Source organism: Cupressus sempervirens, chromosome 11 (genome assembly GCF_028749045.1).
Source record: "Cupressus sempervirens isolate cs-2001-9-10 chromosome 11, ASM2874904v1, whole genome shotgun sequence".
Classification (NCBI taxonomy): Eukaryota; Viridiplantae; Streptophyta; class Pinopsida; order Cupressales; family Cupressaceae; genus Cupressus; species Cupressus sempervirens.
The window spans coordinates 561,513,539-561,540,998 of NC_143128.1; positions in this window are offsets into that span (position 1 = coordinate 561,513,539).

A 27,460-nucleotide genomic window follows, 5' to 3' on the forward strand; every position below is an offset into this window, starting at 1 on the left:
ATTCCTCCTTAAGAGGATTATGACACTTATTATGCACACACTTATGAATGTGGAAATCATTCACATGGGAGTTACATATGACTCCTCCTCTCATCTCTTTATAAGAGATGCTTCTCTCTCATTCTTAACACACAATCACTATGTAGTTCTTGTAATGAGCCAGTGGCTCCATTTTTTCTCTTCTCTCTCTTTCTTTCATTCTTTAGGATTTTCATGCCTCATTCATATTATTCACAAGGGATTTTCTTTGCTTTCCCCTTTCAAATCTTTGTCTCCTCTTGTTGATTCATTGGTGGTTGTTCACTCTTTCACTTTTTCTTTGGATCTAAGTTTATGGTAACTATTTTCACAAACTCTCTTGGATTAATTGTTAATTCTTTAATTTTAGTTCATTTCAATATTATTGTTCCTAACAGATTGAATAGATCTTTACCCCTTTTTAAAAAAAAAAAGATTTTTTTTCTAAAACTTCAAGATTTAAAACCAAAATCTCTTTTATTAACATATTAATTTATTCAAAAATTTATTAAGGCTAACAATCTTGTCATTATGTTGAGAGGCATATACAATGGCATCAACAATGAGAATATGTCAAGGAATCTTCTGTACTGTAAAGAAAAAAAATGGAAGGCAGTTACATATGAAATGCCTTTTGTTATTCTAAAAGGGCCCCAACATTATAGGTCCAAAAATAGGAGGCAAAATAACATGTCTAAAAAAATAGTGCCAGAATAATATGCCTAGAAAATCATTTCAAATTATTAAAAAATAAAAAATTAGACATAATATTAAAGATCTTTTTTCCTAAAATTATGCTTTTAAAAGAGAGAGAGAGAGAGAGAGAGAGAGAGAGAGAGAGAGAGAGAGAGAAGGGTAGAGAGGGATATGATGGAAATATCTAAGAGAGGGGAGCTAGTGAGACAAAGAGAGAATAAGAGGGAAATTGGGGGGCATATATATAAACTAAGGAAACAAATAGGAGATGAAGCAAGAGATTGAGAGAGAGTGGGGAAGGAGTAAGAGAGGGAGAGAAAAGGAGATATATATTATGTGGAATATCTAGATAGATAGAGAGAGAGAGAGATTTGGGGGCATATATATAGAGAGAGGGGGGGAATTATGAGAGAGGGTGATTATGAGGAATTACTAGAGAGAAAAAGAGAGGGAGAGAGAGAGAGAGAGAGAGAGAGAGAGAGAGAGAGAGAGAGAGAATGTGCACATATATACAGAGAGAGGGGGGGCATAGTGAGAGAGGGTGACTTGGGGGAATTACTTGAGAGAGAGAGAGAGAGAGAGAGAGAGAGAGAGAGAGAGAGAGAGAGAGAGAGAGAGAGAGAGATCCAATTAATAAATGATAGAATAACAATCAGTTGAAACACCTCCATCAATTACTAGCTTGGTTCAGTTAATGCATGTCTCATAAATGCTTCAACTTTGGGGATAAATGTTTCTTGCACATGGTGTGAGCCCCTGTTGCCTCGCTCAACTTTATGAACACTTGAAAAGAACATTATGTTGCATATGGAACAAGGCACTCCATTATCTAAACTCAACTTTGCAAAGCTATAATAAATTACTAAAAGGTAAAAGTACAATGTTGTGTCACCTTTTAGACTGACTTATCAGAACAATTGAATTTTGAGTATTTCTATCTAAAAATCATTTTTTTTTAAACATATGACCTAGGTAAATTTATTCTAGATAAGTTATATATGGTCTCACACTTTTCCAATTGGAGATGGCTATTAAATACATGTTTTATACTAGTTTGTATCCAATTACTAAAGAAATAAAATTATTTCAGAAAAGTGGCATTTCAATAACTCTTACTATTTTCTATGATATTTTTTTAATAACATATAAACACCATTTTATAGATATCAAAGTCAAGAACATTTTCATATAGAGTTCATAGTGTTTTACTTAGATATAATATATGTAATTAAAAAATTCTACAAGCACGTATTTTAACACTCAAAAATATGTCAGTTTTGAGAAAGAAAAAAATATTAAATCATATCAAAAAAATATAAAAATTATATGACAATCTAGAGGAGAGAATCCTCTTCTAGAATGAATAATTTTTCTCTTGGTTATAATAGATTTGTTTTGAAAAATGTGATGAGAGATGAAAACTATCAATTTTAAGTAAGTTGAAATTTGAATCATTATAAAAAGAGAAAATATAGGTTGAAAGCTAATATTTATTCTTGATTGGTCTAGCTATATATGTTATCTATAACGTAGTTAAATCTAAAGGAAATAATTTTATTTCCTTATAGTTTTGTGGTGGGAACTAGACCTCCAATTTTTAGCATTTTTTAGCAACTAAAAAATTGTCTTTAAAAATTAGGAAAATATATCAATTCTTATTCCAAATAATTATTAAAAATTATAATCCTAAACTTCATCCATTTCTACACATTTTATTAGTTTACTTGATTTTCAAATTCAAAATGATAATACCAATTTTATGTTATTGAAGGTGAATAGTTATACTTTTGTTAGCCTTTTCCATTACAAAAGGGTGACATGGGTTTGAGCTTTCACCCTAAAATGAAAATTTGTTGTGCACCGTCATGAGAGAGAGAGAGAGAGAGAGAGAGAGAGAGAGAGAGAGAGAGAGAGAGAGAGAGAGAGAGAGAATAAGGATAAGGGATTCTATTATATTTTTGGTAGAAAGAGAACTTAGAGATGGGGTGATTAGGTGGTACATATATAGAGAGAGAGAGATAGAGAGAGGTAATGAATAGTGCAGGAAGGGAGATGTTGACAAAGAGATAGGGGAATGGATAAAGAGAGAGGGAGAGAGGTTAGGGAGAATATATATATGATAGGGGAGCAGAGAGAGGTCCTCATTTTTTATTATTAATAGAGAGGGGGTTGGGGTAGAGAGTACAATGATGGTGAGATGAGGGAGGATGGAAAGAAAGAGATGGTTATTAGGGGGCATATCTAGAAAAAGTAGAAAGGGATGTTTATGTGTGTGTGAGAGAGAGAGAGAGAGAGAGAGTGAGTGGTTTTTATTTTATTTTTAATATAGAGTGAACTAATGGCACGGGAGATAAATTGAGAGTGATAGAAGGTATATTTATATGGATTAAGAGAAGGTATATTTACATGGATTATGAATTGATACGAGAGAGATAGAGAGAGTTATAACCATAACTAAAGTCTTAACTCTAACTCTAACCCTACCCATAAACTCAACCTTAAACTCCAATTTTAAACTTTATCCTAACCTCTATAACCTTAACCATATGCATGTATACCTTAATATGAACCAAGATTAACAATAATATAATATTAACCCTAATCCTAACACAAAATAATAATTATAAATCTAACCATTATAAACTTTAATTATAGTTGTAAACATAACAATACTATTTACCACTTTAATATTAATCTCACCTGACTTCTAACCCTAACCCTCACTCTAAGTCTAATTCTTCCCCTAGCCATATTCCTAATGCTAAATCTAACTATAACCCTACTTCTATTGAGGAATCCTTTCACTATGTCTATTTGTGTCCCTATCCATAACCATATTTCTAATTCTAAGCATACAACATATAAATTAAAGGTATACATAATTCAAAGTTGAATAAATTAATAAAATTATACTAAACTGAAGAAAATCACTCATGTGTTCAGATTATGCAACTAAAGTACTATATATACAATATGTTTAAAATATCTTTAAAAGAATACTTTGATACTAACCTTATGAAAATAGAACTAATAATTGCACTCTGAACCCTAAGCCTAACTGCAACCATATACATAATAGAGTTTTAAAAAATGATATTTTTAAAAAATTTTAATTAGAACTTTTTTTAAAATTTTAAATTTTAAAAAATATGAAAAGAATTATTTTTATCATCCAAAATCTTCAAAAATGTCTTCCATGGTACGCAACAACTGCTACTAGCTTACATATATATATATATATATATATATATATATATATATATATATATATATGTTGAGAGTAATCCTTCTCGAGGTGCCTATTTTTCATCAAATCCTAAGGCTTTTTTGTGTGGGTTACGATTTGATGAAAAAATTGGTGCCTCGAGCAAGATTACTCTTGGCATATTATATATATACAAGTATATATAAGCTAGTATATAAATGAACTCCAAATTGATTTAGAAACCAAAAAATTAGAAAGAATTATACTCTATTTTGTATTTGATCTAGTTTTAAAACCTATCAATCATGTCAATGGGCCCTTGGTCTACAGGTGAAGTTGAATGGCTCACAAAGAGCCCAGTAGGGATCAATTCTTGCTGAGTGCAAGGCTCAAAGACTTCATAAGGGATGAGGCCGAGATCATACCCTTGGAAAATTTTGCATCGTGGATGCTCCTTAGTCCTTGGCTCTTAGCTAAAGAGGTTTCAGGCATGCGTGGGCACATATCAGGTACCTAAAACTTGTTTGTGGATGACCTCCATCAAAAAAAATCTATCAATCATACTTACACTTCACATATTTTAAAATAGAAATATAAATTTTTATTTGTTGAAAAAAGATTGATCATATCTTTAATTTCAATGGTGGGTCCTATCTGTCATTATGGAAAGAACAAATTAAAATATAATTAATTCAAAATGATAATTTCTATTTAGAACTTAAAAAATATTAAATACAACTTTAGATAATAAATTCAAAAGTAGTATTAACAAATCAAAATGAAAGATAAGCAAATGCAGTGTCCTTTTATTTTCTCCAATAATAATTGTATATTTTAGTAAGTTTCTAAATCAAATTTGATTTGTTTAAACTTAGAAATAAATAAATTTTATTAATGATGAAAAGTTTAATTAATTAATCTTTGAATAAATTAATATGTTAATAAAAGAGATTTTGGTTTTAAATCTTGAAGTTCTATAAAAAAGATTATTAATATTACGTCTAATTTTTTATTTTTTTTTAAAATTTGAAATGATTTTCTAGGCCTATTATTCCGGCTCTATTTTTTCGGACATGTTATTTTGCCTCCTATTTTTTCGGGCCTATAATGTCAGGCCCATTATTATGGAATAACAAAAGATATTTCATATATAACCACCTTCCATTCTTTTTTCTTTACACATAATATTCCTTGACATATTCTCATTGTTGATACCAATAACAAGATCATTAGTTTCATTTTCCAATAAATAAAGAGTTTCCAATTTCATTAATGAGATATAAGATAACTTAAATCAAAGATAAAATTAAGTATAATTATTTATATCTTCAATATTTTTACTTTTAAATGACTAATATTGCATAGGTTGTTATTTTCATTTCAAATGATAGATATGATCTACCACTAAAATAAAAGCTATTATACAATTTTTTTGATTGAATTTTCTTATATTAAATATATTATTGTATAATATAATAATAATATGTAGTTAAATGTTCATTTTATTAAAAATTTATTTGATGAAATTTTCAACTATATAATTTTCTCAACTCTTATATATTTTATTTGGGATTTAATCTTAAGGAAATACAATATATATATATATATATCTATATATATATATATATATATATGAAAGGAAACATAGTTATCCATCATATTATAACTTATGTTAACATAAAATGTAACCATAATAATGGCCATAGTCTAATTGCAAAAATACACATATTATGTTTTTAATGGAGGGAAGATAGAGTGACACTTGGTTAAAGGGAGGGAAGGGGGAGAGAAGGCCATATCTAGAGAGATAGATGGAAACTCATATTACATTTTCAATAGCTAAAGATTATCTTAATTGGGAGATCTTATAGAATGGGGTAGAGAGAGGAATATAATGGTGAGATAAGTTAGGGGAAGTGAGAGAGAGGGTGATTAGGTGGCATACATATAGAGAGAGGGAGAGGTTGATTAGAGGGTATAAGTAGAGAGAGGCAAGGGATCCTATTATGTTTTTAATAGAGAGATATTAGAGAGGGGAGGGGGGGGAATAGTGAGAGAGGGTGATTAGGGGGAATTATTAGAGGGAGGGGGGGGGGAGAGAGAGAGAGATTAGAGGGAATATCTTGAGAAAGAGGCAAGGGATCTTATTATGTTTTTAATACAGAGAGAGAGAGAGAGAGAGAGAGAGAGAGAGAGAGAGAGAGAGAGAGAGAGAGAGAGAGAGAGAGAGAGAGAGAGAGAGGGGGGGGGGGAATATGATGGAAATATCTAAGAGAGGGGAGTGAGTGGGACAAAGAGAGAATGAGAGGGCACAAGAGATTGAGAGAGAGTGGGCAAGGAGTAAGAGAGGGAGAGAAAATGAGATATATACTATGTGGAATATCTAGATAGAGAGAGAGGGAGAGACAGAGAGAGAGATAGAGAGAGAGAGAGTAAGGGGCATATATATATATATAGAGAGGGGGGGAAATAGTGAGAGAGGGTGATTATGAGGAATTACTAGAGAGAGAGAGTATGTGCACATATATACACAAAGAGGGGGGAATAGTGAGAGAGGGTGACTAGGGGAAATTACTTAAGGGAGGGAGGGATGGGGGGGAGAGAGAGAGATTAGGGGCATATATATAGAGAGGGGGGTAGTTAGAGAGGGTAATTAGGACTAATTAATAGGGAGGGAGGGGGAAGAGGGAGGGAGGGAGGGAGTGAGGGAGGAGGAGAGAGAGAGAGATATATATATATATCCAATTAATAAATGATAGAATAACAATCAGTTGAAACACCTTCGTCAATTGCCAGCTTGGTTCAATTAATGCATGTCTCATAAATGCTTCAACTTTGGGGATAAATTTTTCTTGCACATGGTGTGAGCCCTTGCTACCTTACTTGACTTGATGAACACTATACACACATACACTCATTTCTCTGTTCCTATTTTTATATTATCTTACCCCTATCTTTGTCATTCATCTCTCACTATTTATATTCTATTTACTCTATTTCTCTTTCATCTTGTATATGTATTGATCTATATTCTATCTATCAACTCAAATATCTTCATTATATCTCTTCATCTCTCCACTTTGTGCTTACCTCTTCCTACACTTCCCTATCCCGCTTCTCTCTCTCTCTCTCTCTCTCTCTCTCTCTCTCTCTCACACACACACACACACACACACACACACACACACACACACACACACACACACACACCAAATAGTTGTCTTATTCACTCCATGTGACCTCTCTCCCCTTATCTCTCCCTATATTTTCCCTACTACTCTAATTATCTTTTCATAAATGAAATGGACAACCTACCCTTTTGAAATGCACACAAAAGAATTGGACAACCTAGCCTTGTGAAATGGACACAATATATTATATTTTCATAAAATAAAATAAAATAAACATTTACAAATCTATTGATTAATATAACTAAGTTATTTGATAAATGTATTGAATATTAACTTTGTAAAAATGTTTCATTTGTTCTCTAATCATATTCAGGGTTGTTTGGTTTGAATGGTTTGAATTTAATTGGAATCTTCTCTAACTTAATCATTGCTAGAACTACAAAAAAGTTCTCATCTAAATTTATCCTTACTCATAAATCTATGTTTGAATTTTAATCGCAATAACATCCCACATATAATGAAAATAGACAATATTAAAGCCTTTTAAAAAAAAATTATATACATAATAAAATACCAATTTATGTCATTTAGAAATAAATATATTAAAGAAAAACTTTTAAAATTATTATTTTAAACATTTATTCTTCTGGCCATAAAAAATTTCTACAACATATTAAATTTGAAAAAATATAAGATATCTACATTTGCCTAAAATAAATAGTTATAATCATTAAAAATAACTAAATATGATATTATTTTCAATTTCAAAACATATTATAAAATACGATAATTTCAAAAATAATTTTAAGCATATAAAATATATATACATAGATTTAATTAATTTGAACAAAAATTAAATTTAAATTTCTAATCATTAACTACATTATTAAGTAGCATACATTATACAAATGAAAGAGGCACTTCATGTGTATGTACTATGTATACAAATGAAAGTAAAAACCAACAAATGTTTTCCTGGTTCCTAATTGTTAAGAATTGGCATTGCAGAAGAAGAGAATAGTGGAAGTAGTTTCCACCAACAAGTGAACAAGAAATGAAGCACTATGATGGCCAATTGCTTACCATCTATGAGAATGCATAAGCTAATTCTCTCATGTTTCACAGTAGCCGCCTATCTGCTCTGTACCTTGGCTTCATGCTGCTGCATGCTATAAGTGTTGCCATTCCATCCATCCTATTTTCCAAAGGAACATTACAATAATCAGATCTATAAGATTTCCACAATCCATTAACATGAGTTAAAAATTTTGGATTTGATTGTGTGGAGTTTTTTACCATCAATGTTTTGGATCATACTACATGATCCATCATCATAATGCAAGTACAAGAGAACATGAAGAACCAAAAATGATGGTGAAAGAAAAAGATTGGAGGAATCAAACCCAGAATTGGCTACAAGATGAGAAACCCATAGTAGGGAATTACCCACTATTTCCCTAGGTTACAAATGCTAAGAAACATGTGTCCTTTGTAGGTGATCTTGTCTTGTGCTCATAAGCCCATTACACAATGGACATATGGAAATAAAACATTAATAATCCTTGCAAGTTGCGATGACTTAAAATCCCAATAATCTCACCTTTGCCTACATTGTAAGGGAGCCGGCTCTATCCAAAATCCCTACTAGGATGCATCATACATCTAATTTGAGTTTCAAGTTTCAATCTACCATAAAACTCAGTGTGCCCATTGTTGGAAAAAATATTTACTTACAATAGATCTCTGAGGGTGGGACTCTCGTTGGCACCTTTGAAGCAACTGCCTCTAAAGTGTCTGCCCTTCTTCAAACATTCTGAAACGATGGGCATGCACCATAGCTTGAACTCTAACTAGTGCTTGCATGCTACATAGTGTTTCAGCTACTTGCTTTTGCACAATGTGGCCTCGAACCAATGCCTGCAACTTTACCAAGCTTTTAAGAGCACATAGAGCTCTTCTTACCTGCAAGAAAGGTCCATCCTATAAGGTCATATCTAGATCAACAACCTATTCATATCCAGTGTACAGCCAACCTATATTTTAATGAAATCAAAATTCATACACCAAGCTATTAACCATTACAAAGGTAACTGAAGATCATTGGAGAGATCATTTTATTAGGATATAGCTATCAAACCAAATTATGACAGATTTTATGCTAAAAAATATGACCTTTACTACAAGAATTTCCAATAGACATGTCACCCACCGCTTTCACATTTTTTGACAGGCTTTTTCTTCGACTTTCAACAATGTCAAAAACTCTAAAAAATCTGAGGAAAGTCTCTTAGGGAGAAAGCTTATCAAATTAAAAATATTAAACATTAATAATTATATTCATCTTAATAAAAAATAACTCTTAAAAATTAGTTTTATAATCTTTCAGAGTTAAAGTGTAAATTCTAAGAATATCACAATAGTATTTAGCCTATCGACAAGTACTAGTAAATAGTGAAAAAGAAAGCATGTTTGAACTATATTTAATATAAACTTCTCCACAAAGTAAGAAATATATTTAAAATAAAATATTCAACATATATTCAACATATAAATAATTAAACAAATGTCTCATAGATAAGAGAAAGTAAAATAAATCACAATCATGTGCCATTTAGGGTAATCCTCTTTCCAAGACCCAAGGTGCTAGTGCTCTTTGTTTTTTCAAACATGGCATCAGAACTGCCAAAGATCTCTTTTCCAGAGTCACTATGAGTTTCAGGACTTGGGATGAATGCAGGTGTAGTACCACCTTGTCCATTCAGATCGGCAGACTTTTGACCTATTGCCTTCCTCCATCCCTATACACTTGGTGCACAAGGTGGGAATTTAGTCTGGTCATCCTTGGTGGCATGACTGGAAATGGTATCCTGACACTCCATTTGGAAACTACAAGCCCAATAAGGGATACTGATGGTTTTCACCCCATCTTTCGATGGTAGACACACTCAACAAGAGATGGCATTTGCATTCTTCGCTCTCTCAATGGAAAAAACACTTTGATACCATCTGGTGCACTATTACAGAGCCCAAGATCGCTCACTTTTCTTGGTGCCTTACCTTTGAAGGACTTCTCCTGGGGCCTTGGCTCAAGCACTTTGGGGTTCTTGATCCTAGGTACCCCTTCTATGGTTAGCCTGAGTCCTTTCTTCATATTTTCTAGTTTTGTCGACATGCACAAAATTATTGGCACTGGATTGATGATTTTTTCATGGTACATGATCTTGCTGGGTGATTCCCCCATAATTCCCAGAAATTACTCCCAGATCTGGCATACATTCAGGATGGAAATTTTGTTTACTTTGTGGAAAGATAGAAATGTTGTTTTATTCACCCACAACTTTTTGGATATTAACATTGCAATGTACACTAAAGTTGTATTTGTAATAATGTTATTATGTAGATATAGGTGCAAGCTAATAAAGTTTCCCTAGAAGTTTCTCACCTACAGGAGCTACTCAACCAATGGGGCAATGCCCCTTGCACTATGGCTCGAGTACCTCTAGATGCCTCAGTAAAAACCTCGATGCCTCATGGCCACCACTAGCGGCACCACTCCTTAGGCTACCAATTGCACACTCCATGCTTGTAGGCTTCACGCCACCACTCTCCCAGTGGTGGGGTTGGTAGCTGGAGGTGCTGCTCTACCTGCCCACCCCGTGGTGGCTTTGGTTGGTCCTCAAATCCTCATCCTAGCACTCATTGAGATAATGCTAGCAAATGGCCCCGCCTAGTGCTGGCGATCTCTCCTCCATGGCCTGAGGTCAAAGATGCGGAGGCTGCCACTAATCCCCCTATTGTTGCTACTCCTAATGATGGCTGGTTTGTACCTAGCCCACCCTCCAATCCCACCAATGATTGGGGTTACATTGACAAAGATGATCCTCCCCCCTCGGCTGGCACTGCTTTGGCAGCCTAAGGTTGCTTTATATGTTTTTTTTTTATGAATAGTTGCTATTTTTGGTTGATGCCGTGTGTTTAGATCTGGCTTAGGCAATTTGAACTCTCTCACGACATGATCTTGTATCCCTTGACCCCTTTTTTGTGAATTATATTCTAAGCATTTTTTTTAATAGAACAGGAATATTCATAAAAAAAAAATCACAATCTTGAGGTAAAGTCAAATAAAAATAATTGTGCTCCAAAATAAATTACTGAATCTATGTGTCTATGAATTCATCTAACCAGTGACTTTACACTCATAGAAACACTGGTAGCAGTAATAAAATCTTTGGTTCATTCTTTTTATTTGTACGTGGTCGAATGAAAAGTAAACCATGTATTGACTATTTTAAACTATAGATTGAGAACTTCAGTAATGGTACGCTTATAGTGAAAATTTTAAATTTTCTAAAAATTAATATAAATTTGAAGAGATTTTAAATTAAATAGTTTTCCAATCAAGTATTATGAAAGTAAAAGATATTTGATATTTTTTTTTATATAAATCATTTAAGAGATTATCTTTTTAAATATTTAAATTATTTTATATAACTAAATTTTTTCCTTAAAATTTGATTTTAATATATTATTATATATAAAACTTATATTATTAAAACATATAAATTTAATAACTATTTTTAATTATTTATAAGAAGGAACTATTGGTTTCTATCAAGGCTTGTAATTAAAATTCTACAAAATGTCCATAGTTATGCCGAGAGGCATTCTATACAATCATAGCACAAATCCCCAGCAGAAGAATATGCCAAAATAGATTCTCCATCAATAAAAAAGAAATGGAAGCGGTTACACACTAATTTAATAAAAAATGATTTTAAACATGCATTTTCAATTTGCATTTGCATTTCATTTTGATTGGCATTTTCTTTTTCTTTTTCCAACCGATAGAATACAAATCGATTTACAATCTTGTAATGGTAGGAAGCCATAAAGTCATTTCAAAACTTTAAATATGTTGCAGATCGGACTTCTGCTTTGCCATAATCCACTGCTTCCCGTGGAGATCTAAAGAAGGCATCTAAAGTTTAGGATATAGCCAATTCGACTACATAGCATTCAGTCAGGTATTGTTCATGTATTCATATTTATTGCATTGAATCTTGGCATTGTTAATGTTATTACGTTTCCTTGCATTTCATATTTGCGATAATGTTTCTTGGCACAACCTTGTCTTTCAATCTGTATATTTCCAGCTCCATAGAAAGTTTGAAGAACCACTTTTTCTTGGTTATTTTCTCCGTAACCAGGGATAGTTAATTGCATCCAGTATAAATACCTCTACAAAAATCAAAGAAATTGTGAAGTATTCATGTCATCTCTATGTAATGTCAATAATATATTATTCAAGGTCTGATAACATTACAGCTATACAAATTATAATGTTGATAATATGTTATTTGAGGTCTGAAAACATTATAGCTATACAAATTATTGAAAGATTATTGTTTCTTCTTCAAAACTATTTGAATTAGTATCATATTCCTATTTTTTTTTATCTATGAGTTAAATTCTTCAATAATAACTAGGACAATTCTCTACTACCAAAAAAAAAGGGATTTTTGGTACTTGAATTTGGGAATTGTTATACTTAATTTTTAGATCTTGAATTTGAATTTGGCAATTGTTATACTTAATTTCAGTTATTGAATTTGACATTTGTAGTTGGGCAAGTCTTGAAATCTAATCAAAAGTGAACATATTTTTAAAATGGTTTCCATGTTCATAGATGAACATTATGAAATTCTATGCATGTAATTATTTTAATTCAACTCATAGGGGTGAACCATAAGATTATATACTATTATAGCAAGTAGTAGCCTTTCATGAACCATGCAAGATATTCAACATTTCATCCTTCATATGGTCATGTATTCATTACCTACATAGTTGCTTCTTTTCTTAGCCTCTTTTGTGTTGCTTTGTACTAAATCCAAAGAATTCTTTTTGTCCACCAACTCCTTTTGATGGTGAATTATGGAGGTCAAATATCTCTAATGCAGATGCTAACATTTCTATCTCAATTGCGTTACAAAATCTCTAATGTTTATGTCTGAATTGCATTATTAATATCTCTCTGAAAATCTAACATTGAATTGCGTTATCAATACGTCTTTGAATTGTGTTATTAGACAAAAATGTTAGCATTGACTGTCATTTCCTAGGACTACAAAAGCTAACATTGGTCTTCATGCTCTTTTGCTGTTGTGTCATTTGTGTGGGTTCATTCTAGGAAATATTAACTTGGTTTCCAACTCTTTTTTACCACCTTGCCTTGAAGGGTTTCATTGGGTTATCTCTTATCACAAGCATGCCCTTCTAAATGTCATGTTATCTCTTATCATTGGGTTATCTCTCATTGCTGGTTGGGTCACTCATTTCCCTTCACACAAATTAAACAGTTGCATCAAATCAAACGTTACTTAATCCATGTATTATTGAAGACATTACTTGCACATTTTCATTCTTCATTTTTGATTAGTTATGTTCTTCATTATTTGCACATTATTTTATGGGCTAGCCTATCAAAAGGTAGTTGACATTATTCAATATAGTTTATACAATTTGATAAATATAGTTTCTACAATTTGATAAATATAGTATACACGCCATTTGAATAATATATTTAATGTGTTTTTAATCAATTTATAGTATACATTCCATTTGAATAAATATTTTATGTGTTTTTCATGTGTTTTTAATATTTATAGTATACATTGCATTTGAATAAAATATTTAATGTGTTTTTAATATTTATAGTATACATTCCATTTGAATAAAATATTTAATGTGTTCATCCTACAATATAGTTCATATACTTTGTGGTCCATCATCAAGATTAGAAGAGAGCTAAAGCATAAATCAATAAGAAAATTGATTTATGATAGATTGTGTAAAACTGGGTTAATGGATGTATTATTTTCATTTATAATAGTCCTTTTGTTTAGAGTACTATTTAGATTTTCAATAATATTTAGACTTACAATAGTATTTTGATTTATATTACTGTTTACATATTAATTCTATTTAACTCTTTTATTCAAATATATTTTATGCATAAATTAGTTTAATGTTTGAAATGTGGAAGGCAATGCCGCCATTTTCAAACATTAGAATGTAATTTTTGTGTAGAATATTAGAATGCAATTTTTTCATACAATATTAGAATGTAATTTTTATCCATAAATAATGTTTCAAAAGTGGAAGGCAATCCCAACATTTTTCTTATATTATATTGCTAATTCTTTTATTCAAATATATTTTATGCATAAATTAGTTTAATGTTTGAAATGTGAAGGCAATGCCGCCATTTTCAAACATTAGAATGTAAATTTTATCCATAAATAATGTTTCAAAAGTGGAAGGCAATCCCAACATTTTTCTTATATTATATTGCTAATTCTTTTATTCAAATATATTTTATGCATAAATTAGTTTAATGTTTGAAATGTGGAAGGCAATGCCACCATTTTCAAACATTAGAATCTAATTTTTTCGTAGAATATTAGAATGTAATTTTTATCCATGAATAAATTTAATGTTTGAAATGTGGAAGGCAATGCCGCCATTTTCCAACATTACAATGTAATTTTTATGCATAGATAAATTTTAGAATGTAATTTTTTTTAACACATTTTACAATACTAACTATTCTTTTATACTCTTATTTTGAATTAAATACATGTAATTGAAAATATTTTATGTACTCTTTTTATGTTAAAAGTGCACATCATGAATTTTAACTATGGAATAAAAGTCGAAGTGTGTTGTGATGATGATGGCTTCTAGGGAGCATGGTTCCTTGACACTGTAATTGGTTGAGTACAAAATGCTCAAAGGCCAACATTTATTATTCAATATGATCACTTTATTATAGATGAGGTGACTTGAGAACCTCTTATCGAGGAGATTGTTGCTGATCATATTAGACCTACACCACTAGTTGTTCCACTACCAGCATACATTCCATTAGATTTTCCTGTAGATGTCTTTCAAAATAATTTTTGGTGGTCTGGCATGGTTGTCAACAAGTTTCAATCCCCACTACGTCAACAATGGTTTTTTGAAATCTACTTTCCACATACCCAAACTCTTGAACCCTATTCTCGAGCTAGCTTGTGTCGATCTAATGATTGGGTTAACAGAAGGTGGATATTAAGGCAATGGTGGTGAATATGCTCTTGGTTCCTTTTTGTGTGGAGACCCACATATGTTTTGGAAACTATTCTACTCTATTAGAAAGCAAACATTCACTATCTTCTAAAGTGGACTTCTTATTATTTTTGGTATTGGTATTTTGTATTGTAAAATACAACATCATGTACTTATCTATTTTGTAATAAAATGATGTAATAAATAAGATTATTGATTTCCATGATGTAATAATCTTTTTGACTATTTATCTTCATGTTGAATATTTCATAATAAAAGTATACACTTCCATAAATCTTTTAATTTATTTTTAAAAAAAAATTCTTCATACTCTTTTTGTTTTCTTTATTAATATATTTTTTGACAATATAATAAACTCTCTCCAATGTTTCTCTCCATTTATGGATACTCTGTGCATACTTTTTGATGCTTATATCATCTCATCGATCTACTTGCACAATAACTTTCTCCAATTTTTTTCTACATTGTAATAGTAAGGTTCATTGGTTGTGTATTTCTCATTTATATACAAATATATGTTACTTTTCTAAGGTTATTTATCTTCATTCAAGCATACATTATTTAAAAAATTTAATTCACATTTAATAATATTTATTGGTGAAATATTCGTCATGTATATATAAATAAATGTTACTTCATTAAAATTTTTTCCTACTAGCTATGGTGAGACCTAGGTTGAATTTTGAGATGGAGGAGCAAAGGAGAGAATACCAAAGACAATATCAAAGAGAGTATCATAGAGAATATCATAGAAGTCAACAAAAAAACCAGATAGAACTTGAAAGAGAACAAAAAAGAGCAGTAGAAAATCAAGGGCACAGGCGAAGATATGCCAAAAGAAGTGCAAAAATAATGGTTGAACAACTAGAAACTAAAAATTGAGATCTACAAAATGTAGACGAAAACCATCGTCGATGTACTTCTGAGAGGATCCTTCCTAAAAATTCAAAAAGCTACCAAGTTCAACATTAATTATAACTCTAACCACAGTCCTACTTTGTCCCCTAACTTTAACCCTAACCATAATTATAATGCTTTGTCTACCCCTAACTCAAACTATAACCCTATTTGTAACTTAAATTCTAACCTAACTTATATTCTAACACTAAATCTAACCCTCAACCTTACCCTAACCCTAAACCTACCCCTAATCCTAACCCTTTATTTACCCCTATCTCTAACCCTAACCTTAAGGCTAACCCTAACTCTAATCCTAACCTAACCAGACCTCTAATCCTAACACTAACCTTAACCTTAACCCTACCCCTACCCCTAACTCTAACCCTAAATATAATTAACATTAACCAATGGTTTATTTATAAACCTAACTGATAAAATTATAAAACTACTTAAGGAACATTGCAATCCTTATATTGCTCCATTATGCTAAGAGGCTTGTCTAATGAGAACAAGATTCCTTCCGAAATGTAACTCTACATGGAACACTAAATGTAACTCTTAACCACAGTCCTACTTTATCCCCTAACCATAATTCTAATGCTTTGTCTACTTCTAACTCAAACTATAACCCTAATTATAACTTAGACTCTAATCCTAACTTATACTCTAATAATAAACCGAACCCTGACCTTGACCCTAACCCTAACCCTAACCATTTCTCTACCCCTATCTCTAACTCTAATTGTGATCCTAATCTTAACCCTAACCCTAACCCTAACCCTCATCCTAACCATAATCGTAACCGTAACCCTAACCTTAACCCTACCCCTACCCCTAACTCTAACCCTAACTCTAACCCTAATTGTGATCCTAATCTTAACCCTAACCCTAACCCTCATCCTAACCATTTCTTTACCCCTCTCTCTTATCCTAACCCTAACCTTAACCCTACCACTACCCCTAACTCTAACCCTAAATCTAACTCTACCATAATTAGACTCTAACCCTAGCCCTAACTGTCATCCTAACCTTAACCCTAATCCTAACCCTAACCCTTATCCTAACCATTTCTTTACCCCTATCTCTAACCCTAACCCTAATCCTAACTCTAATCCTAACTTAACCCTAACTCTAATCCTAACACTAACCCTAACCTTAACCCTACCCCTACCCTTAACTCTAACCCTAAATCTAACTCTTAAGTCTACCATAATTAGACTCTAACCCTAGTCCTAAACCTAAATTTATTGTTGACTAAAACTTTAACTCTAACCTTAACCCTAACTCAAACTCGTACCCTAACCTTAACCCTGATGTAGCTCTATATATAACCCTACCCCTAACTCTAATTGTTAATCTAATTCTACCATAATTGGACTTTAATATTATACCCAACATTATATATAAATGTAACCCTAACAATAACCTTAAGCCTAACCCTTTCTCTAAGTCCAACACTAAATCTAACTATAACTATAACACTACCCCTACCTCTAATTGTAGCCTTAAATCTTACTCTACTATAATTGGACTTCTACCCTAATTGTAATGGTAACCCTAACGCTAACCTTAAACCTGACTCAAAACTCTAACCCTAACCCTAACTAAAAGCCTAACTCAAACTCAAACCCTAAATTAAACCCTAATCCTAACCATAATTCCTATGCTCTATCTACCCCTAACTCAAACTATAACCCTAACCAAGCTAACTCATATTTTAACATTAAACCTAACCCTAACCCTTTCTCTACGGCTATCTCTAACCCTAACCCCAACTCTAATCCTAAACTTAACATTAACCCTGACTCAAAACTCTAACCCTAACCTTAACCCTAACCCAACCCTAACCTTAGCCCCAACTCAAACCCTTACCCTAACCTTAACTCTGATGTAACTCTATATACAACCCTAACTCTAAATATAAACCTAACCCTAACTCTAATTATAAACCTAACCCTAACTATAACCCTAGCCCTAAACCTAATGCTAACTATAACTCTACTCTTCAGTATAACATTTTATGTAATAATATGCTTAAAATAAAACTAAACTAAAGTGATGCAAATAAACACCATATATAGAATTAAAAAATAAAATGTTCAAGAATAATTTTATAGTAAGTTTACACTATTACAATTTTATAGTAAGTTTATACAGCTGTATTTAAAAATTTTAAAAATAATTTTCCTGTTGTGTCGTGATTGCCACTAGCTTTTATATATATAAAGCGGAGAGTAATCGTTCTCGAGACACCTATTTTCATTTTCATAAATCCCAATTGAGATTAAAATAACCTTGAGATTAAATGAAAATAGGCGCCTCGAGAACAATTACTCTTGGCGTAATATATATAGGTATATATAAGCTAGTTAGTACTAATAGCTTCAATCAACCAACCATATGATATCATTAAATAAAGAAAAAAATTGAAAACAAAAAATATTAAAATATAAAATGTAATGAATATCCTTGCCACCCAATAAAGTATATTTTATAAGGTTGGGGTCCCATGGGGGGTCTTGGGCTCTATATTTAAGGAGCTGGAGGTCCCATAATAATATTTTGGGGGGGCTAGCCCCTACTATTTAGGGAAGAATTCTGCCACTTGGCAAGAATCTACCCTTCATTTTCCCTCCAAAATGAAATTATCTTGCCAAAAAATCTAAAACAACAATTTATATTTTTAATATTTTATGTGCTACCTGTGCATGACGGTGATTGCACACTCGACAGAGGAAAACGACACAAGAAAACAACACAGGAAGCAGAAGAAAGGTACCATTGTTCCCCATTATTTTTAAAAATTTGTCTTCTACAATCAGCGACTGTAAATTATTTTTAGTTTCTCCTTTCAGTGCCTTCTTTGTGAAATATTTTAGTTTTTTAAGACTTCTGCATTTGCATTTTGTTTTCTTTGTCAGGGAAGAATGTATCAGGTCTGGGTTTTTTTATGTGGGTCTGTTGTATCAGTATATCCTCTGCTCTGTACCACATGCCATTAAAAAAAAATATACCCTAGCATATACCAATATGCCTGCCCCCGTAAATTTCAGTTGTTTTCTACGTATGGTTTTCTCTGTGTCTCGAAATCCCTAAAGTTTAATACGACCATAGAGTCGACCCTAAACAACTCCAGCTCTTGATTATCAATACTATAGGGAGCAAACATTGTTTTTGAATTTTTAAAATGTTTGTGAAGAAGGAAAAATTCTTTTGAAGTTTAGGCCTCCAACAATCATAGAGTGCTACCCAAACTGATCCGATACTACAGATTGTAAAGATTTAAACAGTTAAATGCAACTTTTGAGTTTTAACCATTGAAAATAGGATAATGATTTCGCTTTTGAATCTCCATAAACTATAGAATTGGCATGAATTGTTCCTTCTATGTTTGAGCATAGCAATATAGAGCTAATCTGAGTTGAAATGAAAAAGCTCAATCTACAGCTCAATCTGCAGCACCGAACATTCATAGAGTCCGACATGAACAACCCAACTATCAATTTCTTTTTCATTCGAAGACTATGTCCTTCAAATAGCTTAGCTTTGTTTTCCATTTGTACCAACAGACATTTTCTTATTTACCCAATAATTGGGATGATTTAGCCTCCAGCACTAAACAATAATAGAGACTGACTTCAACAAATTCCCATATCAATCCAATGATCAATTTCTTCTTCTTTTGGACACATCCTTACATAGTTTAGCTTTGCTTTTGCCATCAATTTTCTTAGTAACCCTTCTTGTTCGTGGCACTTCCATTGAAAACTTTCTCAAAGAGAAGTTCGTCTATAGTGTCATTGATGGTTCATTTGGACACTAAGTCGTCGACATAGCTTAGCTTTGTTTTTTTGTCTGTATTGGCAGATATTTTCCTAGTTACCCCTCTTCTTTATTGCACTTCCATTGAATAATTTCTTAGAGAGAAATTTCTCTGCGTGTCACTGGTGGTTCTTGACCATAATTGTGGACATTGATATATAGATTCTATTACATTTTGCCTACCTTCAACTATAGAATGGATTTGAATGGTCTCATTCAAGTTTCTTAACTCAGCCTTGGGTATTTTGTCAAAGTATGTGTATGACAAGACAACAGATACACAGTACAGATTCCAGGGTTCCAAGCATTGTTACAAAATGGTATCAAAGATAAATGAGACTGCATACCTTCCCTTCAATATTCACCAATGTAACCCTTGTCAGCTCCAGGCCTTCTGATGTATTTGCTTAGCTTTTCTTTATGTATTTGACAAGAAAACATGTAATCGTTCTTAAATAGAGATGACAAATTTGAAACAAAATTTGGAAAAAAGTTCCTAATAGTTACAGTGATAAATTTAGAAGGCATTGCATAATTTGTCCACAACACAAGCTTATTAGACAAAATAAAAGGATATGTGAGATTTATATAGTGCCATTTATCAAGGTAAATTGTGTGAGAAATTGATTAAAAATAGAAACATAGAGTAAATGTCAAGCTGCTAAAGTTTTTTATTAAAATATTAGCATAGCCCAAATAGAATCACTGTCTATATTGGCAAAAAAGACACTTGACATTGAATCTAATGCTCATACGGAAGCGATGGATGATTTTCTCTAAGCGGGCTAGATACTATGTGTAGTAAAGGCATACTCTCAGCTTAGTAGTTTTTTTTAGTGTATTAGAGAGTAGTTTTGAAGGACAGGTGTATGGTGGCTAAGTTATTTCAATCTAAAAGAAACCCCACTAGTACAGTTTGTAGATCCACCCACATGATTGACAACCATAAGAGGTATTATCATCACATCAATTACTTGATTATTTATTTATTTCAGGCTTACTGAAACAATTGGTCAAGTCTAGTTTGTCTCTTCATGTCAACATTGCAAATGTAATATCTATTACTTTTGGAGTATGGTGAAATGTAAACCTGAAAATGGAGTCTTATCTTGAGTTGAATTTTATAGATTCCCATTGTGTGGTTCTCATGTCCATAGCCTCAGTGTCTATCTATTCTCTCAGAACCCCCTCTTAATCTGCAAAAGCATGCCACGAGCTCTCAGACTACTATTTTATTCACAACACTTTATATGATATCTTGTGGGTCTGGTGGAATGAAGTCATCTCTGCCACCATTTGTAGCAAATCACTTTGATTACCAACATCTAGTTGAAAGAAAACAAAAAATATCCCTCTTCAATTGGTATTACTTCTTCATTTCATTGGTAAATCTCATGTCAAATACAGTGATACTGTATGTTCAAGGGAATGTTAGTTGGGGGTCAGGATTTGGCATCGTGGCATCTGTAAGTTTCATATCTATATTCATCTTCTTGTGTGAGACACCCCAATACAGACACATTCAATCTATCTTCATCATTGATCTTGTGAGAATGGATTGTTCAGATTGGCTGAAAATTGATCAGCATAACAGTAAATTGAGTATTGCTACAAACCAAAGGTACTAGGAACTTCTTTTTGTAGTTCTATTATTTGGAGATCACCGTGACTATCAGGCACTGCCTCTACTAGTGTATTAAAGTTAAATGTTGTATTAATTTGTCACTTTCAGCTCTTTTCTTTTGTATATGAATTCTAATGACAACCTTGTTAGTATAACAAAACTCAGAATTTTTAGTCATAATAGTTTTTTCTCATGTGTGTCACTCAAATCTTCTTACTAAAAAATTATAAATTTTCATCATTTTTTTGCAGTGTGAAGGAAGATATTTTGTTGGAAATGGACAAAAATATACATCGTCCAATACCAACAAAGAGTGGGTTTAGGGGATTTACAGCAATGTTATCCCAAAATGACATAGAAGATGATGATATATATTCTATTAATGAAGAGTTAATTGGTTTTGTCCCAAGTTCTTAGACAACAAATGGAACATTCAACTCTGATATTTCTCACAATATAGAGAGGGAAAATGAGGAAACAATACCATGTACTCCATTGGAACAGCAATCAAAAGTTCAAGAAAAAATGCATGTGGCTTCTTCTACGCAGAAAGGAAGGACACGATGGACCATTTCAGACACCATAGTCCTCATAGAAGCAAAGTGCAATGAGAAAGACACACTTTCAAATGGTGGGCCAATGAAGAAGGCTACAACAGCTGCTGAAAAGTGGAAAATTATGGATGAATATTGTTCTCATCATGGAGTCTTTTGGACAGCAAATCAATGTCGAGACCGCTGGGAGCATGTTTTACTAGACTACAAGAGAGTAAGAGATTATGAGTTCCATATTCCCTCTAGCCATGATAGCTATTGGACTATGACAACTAGAGAAAGAGTAGAAAAAAGACTTCCATCAAACTTCCCACAAGAGCTTATGAATGCAATGGAGACTAATTTTGGGACTGATAGAGTTATTGATCCTGGAAATATTACTATTGACACTTCCTACTACACTAATACATCCAGTGACAAAAACACTATTCCAAATGAAAATTTTCCAATGGATGAATTTGATACAATGAATGGAGCATGTGAAGGGTCAATGCATACTGAAAATGAAAGTGAAAAGGGATACAGGGGGAAAAAATGAAAGGCAACTTTGAAAATAGCTGGCATGAAAGATACAATTCTTGAAAACAATAAACTAATTATTTCTACATTATAGCTTGCTAAAGATGGCCACATGAAACGTCATGAAAAAGACTATGCTTTGATGGAGAGGTGTCATGAAGAAGACTATGGTCTAATGGAAAGGTGGTTGAGTAAGGAAGAAAAAAATGATGAAAAATTGATCAAATTGGAAGAACAAAAACTCAATGTGCAAATGAGCTTAGTTGCTGCCCTTAGTTCTATAGGCCAAGCAATGGTTAAGATATCAGAATCATTTTCAAATGAAAAATGATTCAACTTAATTTTAGTACTTGTATAGGTTAGAGTTTTATATGACATTCAAGTAATATTTTGTTTGACATTTGAAATCATTGCACTTGCTTGTCTTGTGCACTACTTTCATGGAACACCTGTGCTTGACTTTCATTTAAATATAAAGTTCAGAATTTTATATTATATTACATGGTTGTTGTGTGGAATGTAGTCTGTTGGTAGTTATTCCACATTGGAATCTTTCGTGTTCTCTTTTTGAAAGCTTCTCTATTGAGTGGTGTGCTTATATTGTTTTGATACCTTTAAATAAAATTGTGGGATGGTTCATATATGGGGAGAAGTTTATTTTTGTAGATGAAATTATGTGAGTGTTCATATATGGGGATAAGTTTAATGCTGAGAAAATAAAGTAGTTTTCCTTTTAATTGCAAAGGTATTTGCTTTGATCCACTGAAGTAAAATCAGAGAGTTTTATTGTTAGTTAAATTATTTATTGAATAGAGTTGGCGATTGACATATCTCTAAAAACATTAAATCTAAACCCAACATTGTCATAGCTCTAAAAGATTTAAATCTGAAACTAGTATAGTCATAGCTCTAAAAGCATTTTTTTTTAAAACCAGTATAGCCATAGCTCTAAAAGGATAAAATCTAAAACCAATAGTCATAGGTCTAAAAGAATTAAATCTGATTTGCAAATAAGAAATGCGGTGATAAATCATAAGTTTTTTCTATTATGTGTTCATACTAAAATTGTATTTGTTACCTTTTTTAATGTAATTTTTGAAGTGTTAATAATTTTTTTGTTTTTTGTTTTTGGCAGGGTGGACTTAACCAGTGCATAATGAATTCCAATTCAACCAAAAAAATGAAATTTCTTTTTGTTGTTGCATCAAATGTTATCCAGTTGGCATTACAAATCTGGAATGAAATTCAGAGCTCAAAAATTATACAGAACAATTGTAAGAAACGTAGAGTAGATTTCTCTAAAATGATACAACTAATAGAAATGGATTTAGATGACATGGAAATGGTCCTTCATGCAATCAATTTTGAGCTAGAACATGACATTATTGGAAATGATTTATCTATTTCTTAGTGGGAAGGAAGAATTCAGGGTGAGTGGTATGTCAAGCCGCGCCCTTTACATTGGTGGAACCACTATATTTTCCAAGTTAGATGTGATGATGAACATTTTTGCAGTATTTTTAGGTTACCTTATGCATTATTTAAAAATCTTTGTAAAAATTTGAATGATGAGTTGAAGCAAGGTGTAATACCATATTCATTTGCTACTAGCATAAAAGGTAGGGTACTATCAGTTGAGAAACAGGTTGCTGTTGTAGTTTTACGATTGTCATTCATAATGACAATGATTAATATTAGTAAATTGTTTGGTTGTGGTAAGTCCATTGTGGTAAGAATTGTAAATAAGTTCATTAATGTCTTTTATTCTCGATATCGCAATCATATCCAATGGCCTAGTAACTAGATGTCACTTGAGCATGTAAAAGAAGGTTTTCGTCAGAGACGAGGATTTCCAAATTGTTGCAGAGCGATAGATGTAACTCATATTCAATTTCATCTTCTGCCTAATGAGTGCTCTTCTGATTGGTTTGATTGTGACCATAACTATAGCATGTCATTAAATATGTATTTCATGGATATTTTTACAGGATGGCCTAGCTCTGTAAATGACCCTAGACTTCTATGAAACTCAGGTTTCTATAGAATGTGTGAAGGTGAGGAGAGATTAAATGGGCATTTGGTATCAATTGGATCATTGAATATGAGAGAGTACATTATTGGTGATGGAGGATATCCATTGTTGTCGTGGTTAATTACACCTTTCAGTGGAGGTCTAATAGCTAGTCAAAGAGAATACAATTTTAAGTTGTCATCAAAACGTATTGTGGTAGAACGTGCATTTGGGAGGCTGAAAAAAATGTGGTAGATTTTGGAATAAAAAATGTGGCATCCAAATTTGGAAGTACTTCCAAAAATCATATTTTGTTGTTGTGTATTGCATAACATGACATTAAATGTGGAAGATGAAGATGACACATGTGATGATGTTTTTGATGAAAGTGGAACAAATGTGCCAACTAATGAGTGGGGAGATCCAGGTGCAACAATTGCTCAAGAAGTATTAATGGCTTTTGTAAATGGTGATATGAATAATATAAACATGTAGAGCTGTTAAGAAATCAAAGGTTAATGAGAATTCGACTCTGTTTTGAAATAGATTATATTTTTGTTTAAGTTTTGAATATTATATGAATACTAAAACTTTGATGTATACAATTCAAATCAATTTACATATACCTTTCATGAGCACCTGTTATTTTAGGTTTATGATAATGTGTTAATGAGCTTCGCACCCATAAATTAACAAAACTAGTTGAAAGTGCGGCAATATTATTTTTTCATGTTTTTTAATATAATAAAAATGTATGAAGATAAATGCACAAAAATTGATAAATATGAAATATCATATAATTTTCAACCAATACAAACATTTTTTTTCAATTTTATTATATTTAAATAAATTATGATAGACATTATCATGATTATAAAAAATTCATTTATATGCAAAATACACTATTTATAAAATAAAAAAAGTTTAATAATGATTATTATAAAACATTGTTATCAAAAATTTACAAGTTTAAGCTGATTTCATTTTGAAATTCATGGGACCACCCACTTCCTTCAATTAAGGAGCTAATATTTTAAAACAGATTTATATGTAATGTCCATGGGACCACTCCCTTTAAATGTTCCTAAAAAAGCTCAGTGGCACCCGCTCTATTTTTAAGCAAGCGGGTGCCCATGGGACCCCAGCCTAATACCTAAATATCTAAAATGCAAATACATGTGAGAGGTTTTAAATTCTAATGACTTTTTTTTTTTAATACTAAGATCAAAGAGACTATCTATTCTAATTTGCTCTTATAAAAACTTCAATTAAATATATCTTAGATACCTTCCCCCAAAACTAGAAAGTGTCTTAAAAAAACATTAAATATAATTCAAACTATTAATATTAAAAATTATCTCACACACAAGTGCAAAGTTTTAAAAACCTAAAGATAACTAAAACAAATAAAATAAATAAACAAATAAAAGTACATGCAGGCTATTCAACCATAGTACGGTAGTAAAGTTTCTTTATTTTCCACCTTGACTAGCAGTTCCACCGTTATGAGAAGGAAATTGTGCCATAAAAATTAAAATTCAGAACTCTCTTCTTCTCTACTCTATTGCCGCCATTAGTTACGTGTGTTAGCAGGAATTTCAATGGATTGAAAACAACCATAAGAATCTGCCTAAAATTTTTAGGTTTTGAACATTTCAGTTTTGGGCCATTTTCTCATCCTTTCCTTTATTTTGCGGGTGTTTTAAATCAAATCCCAATTTGTAAATATCTCTCTTGATTTCTTGATTTCTTAAAATTCTTGAGATCTACAAATTTTTAGTAACTATATCGTTATAGTGTTAATGAGCTTGTCGTAGTCTTAAATCTATGAAATCAATACAACACCATCTTTAGATCTCCAGTAATGTGTGTTTTAGTTTGTTATTAATTTTTATTAATCTTGATAGGTTTTTTTTTATAAAAAAAACTAATTATAAATGACTTGAAAATTAGGAATCAAGAAGAATATTTTCCATTCATTGTATTCACATAAATCTATTCAGGTACATATATAGTTGTGTGTCAAATGTATAAAGCTACAGGAAAGGAAAGAATCAATTTAGGAAAGAATCAATTCAATATTAAAAACAATCTAATATTGCAACACTCCCCCTCAAGTTGGTGCATAGATATCCTACATACCTAACTTGCCCAAAAACTTCGAGAACACTTGACTTGAAATTGCTTTGATAAGAATATTGGCCAGTTGATCTTCTGATCGAATCTTAGGCAACTCCACAATTTTCTCATCCAACTTCTCCTTAATAAAGAATCTTTCTACCTCCACATGCTTTGTACGAACATGTTAAACTAGATTATGAGCAATATCATATGTTGCTTTATCATCACAATATAGTTGAATTGGCTACTTGGGGGACACCCCAAATCTCTTAGAAGAAATCTTAGCCACAATGCTTCACATACTCCAAGTGTCATACTTCTAGATTCTGCCTCTACACTTGACCGTGCAAAAACATTTTGTTTTATACTTCTCCATGTAATGAGATTACCTCCCACAAAGGTGAAATAACTTGAAGTAGAACGCCTGTCATCTACTGCTCTAGCCAAGTCAGCATTAGTATATGCATCCACACTTTGATAATCCTCATTTTTAGTGAATAAAATTCATTTTCCAAGAGCAGACTTTAGATACTTCAAAATGCGCATAACTTCATTCATATGTTTCTCTCTAGGATTATGCATAAATTGGCTAACAATACTTAATGCATAGGCAAGGTCTGGCCTTGAGTGTGCTAAGTACATCAATCTTCCTATGAGTCTCAGGTATCTTCCTTTATCAACTAGTACCTAATTAGACTTAATACATAATTTCAATCGTTCATCCACAGG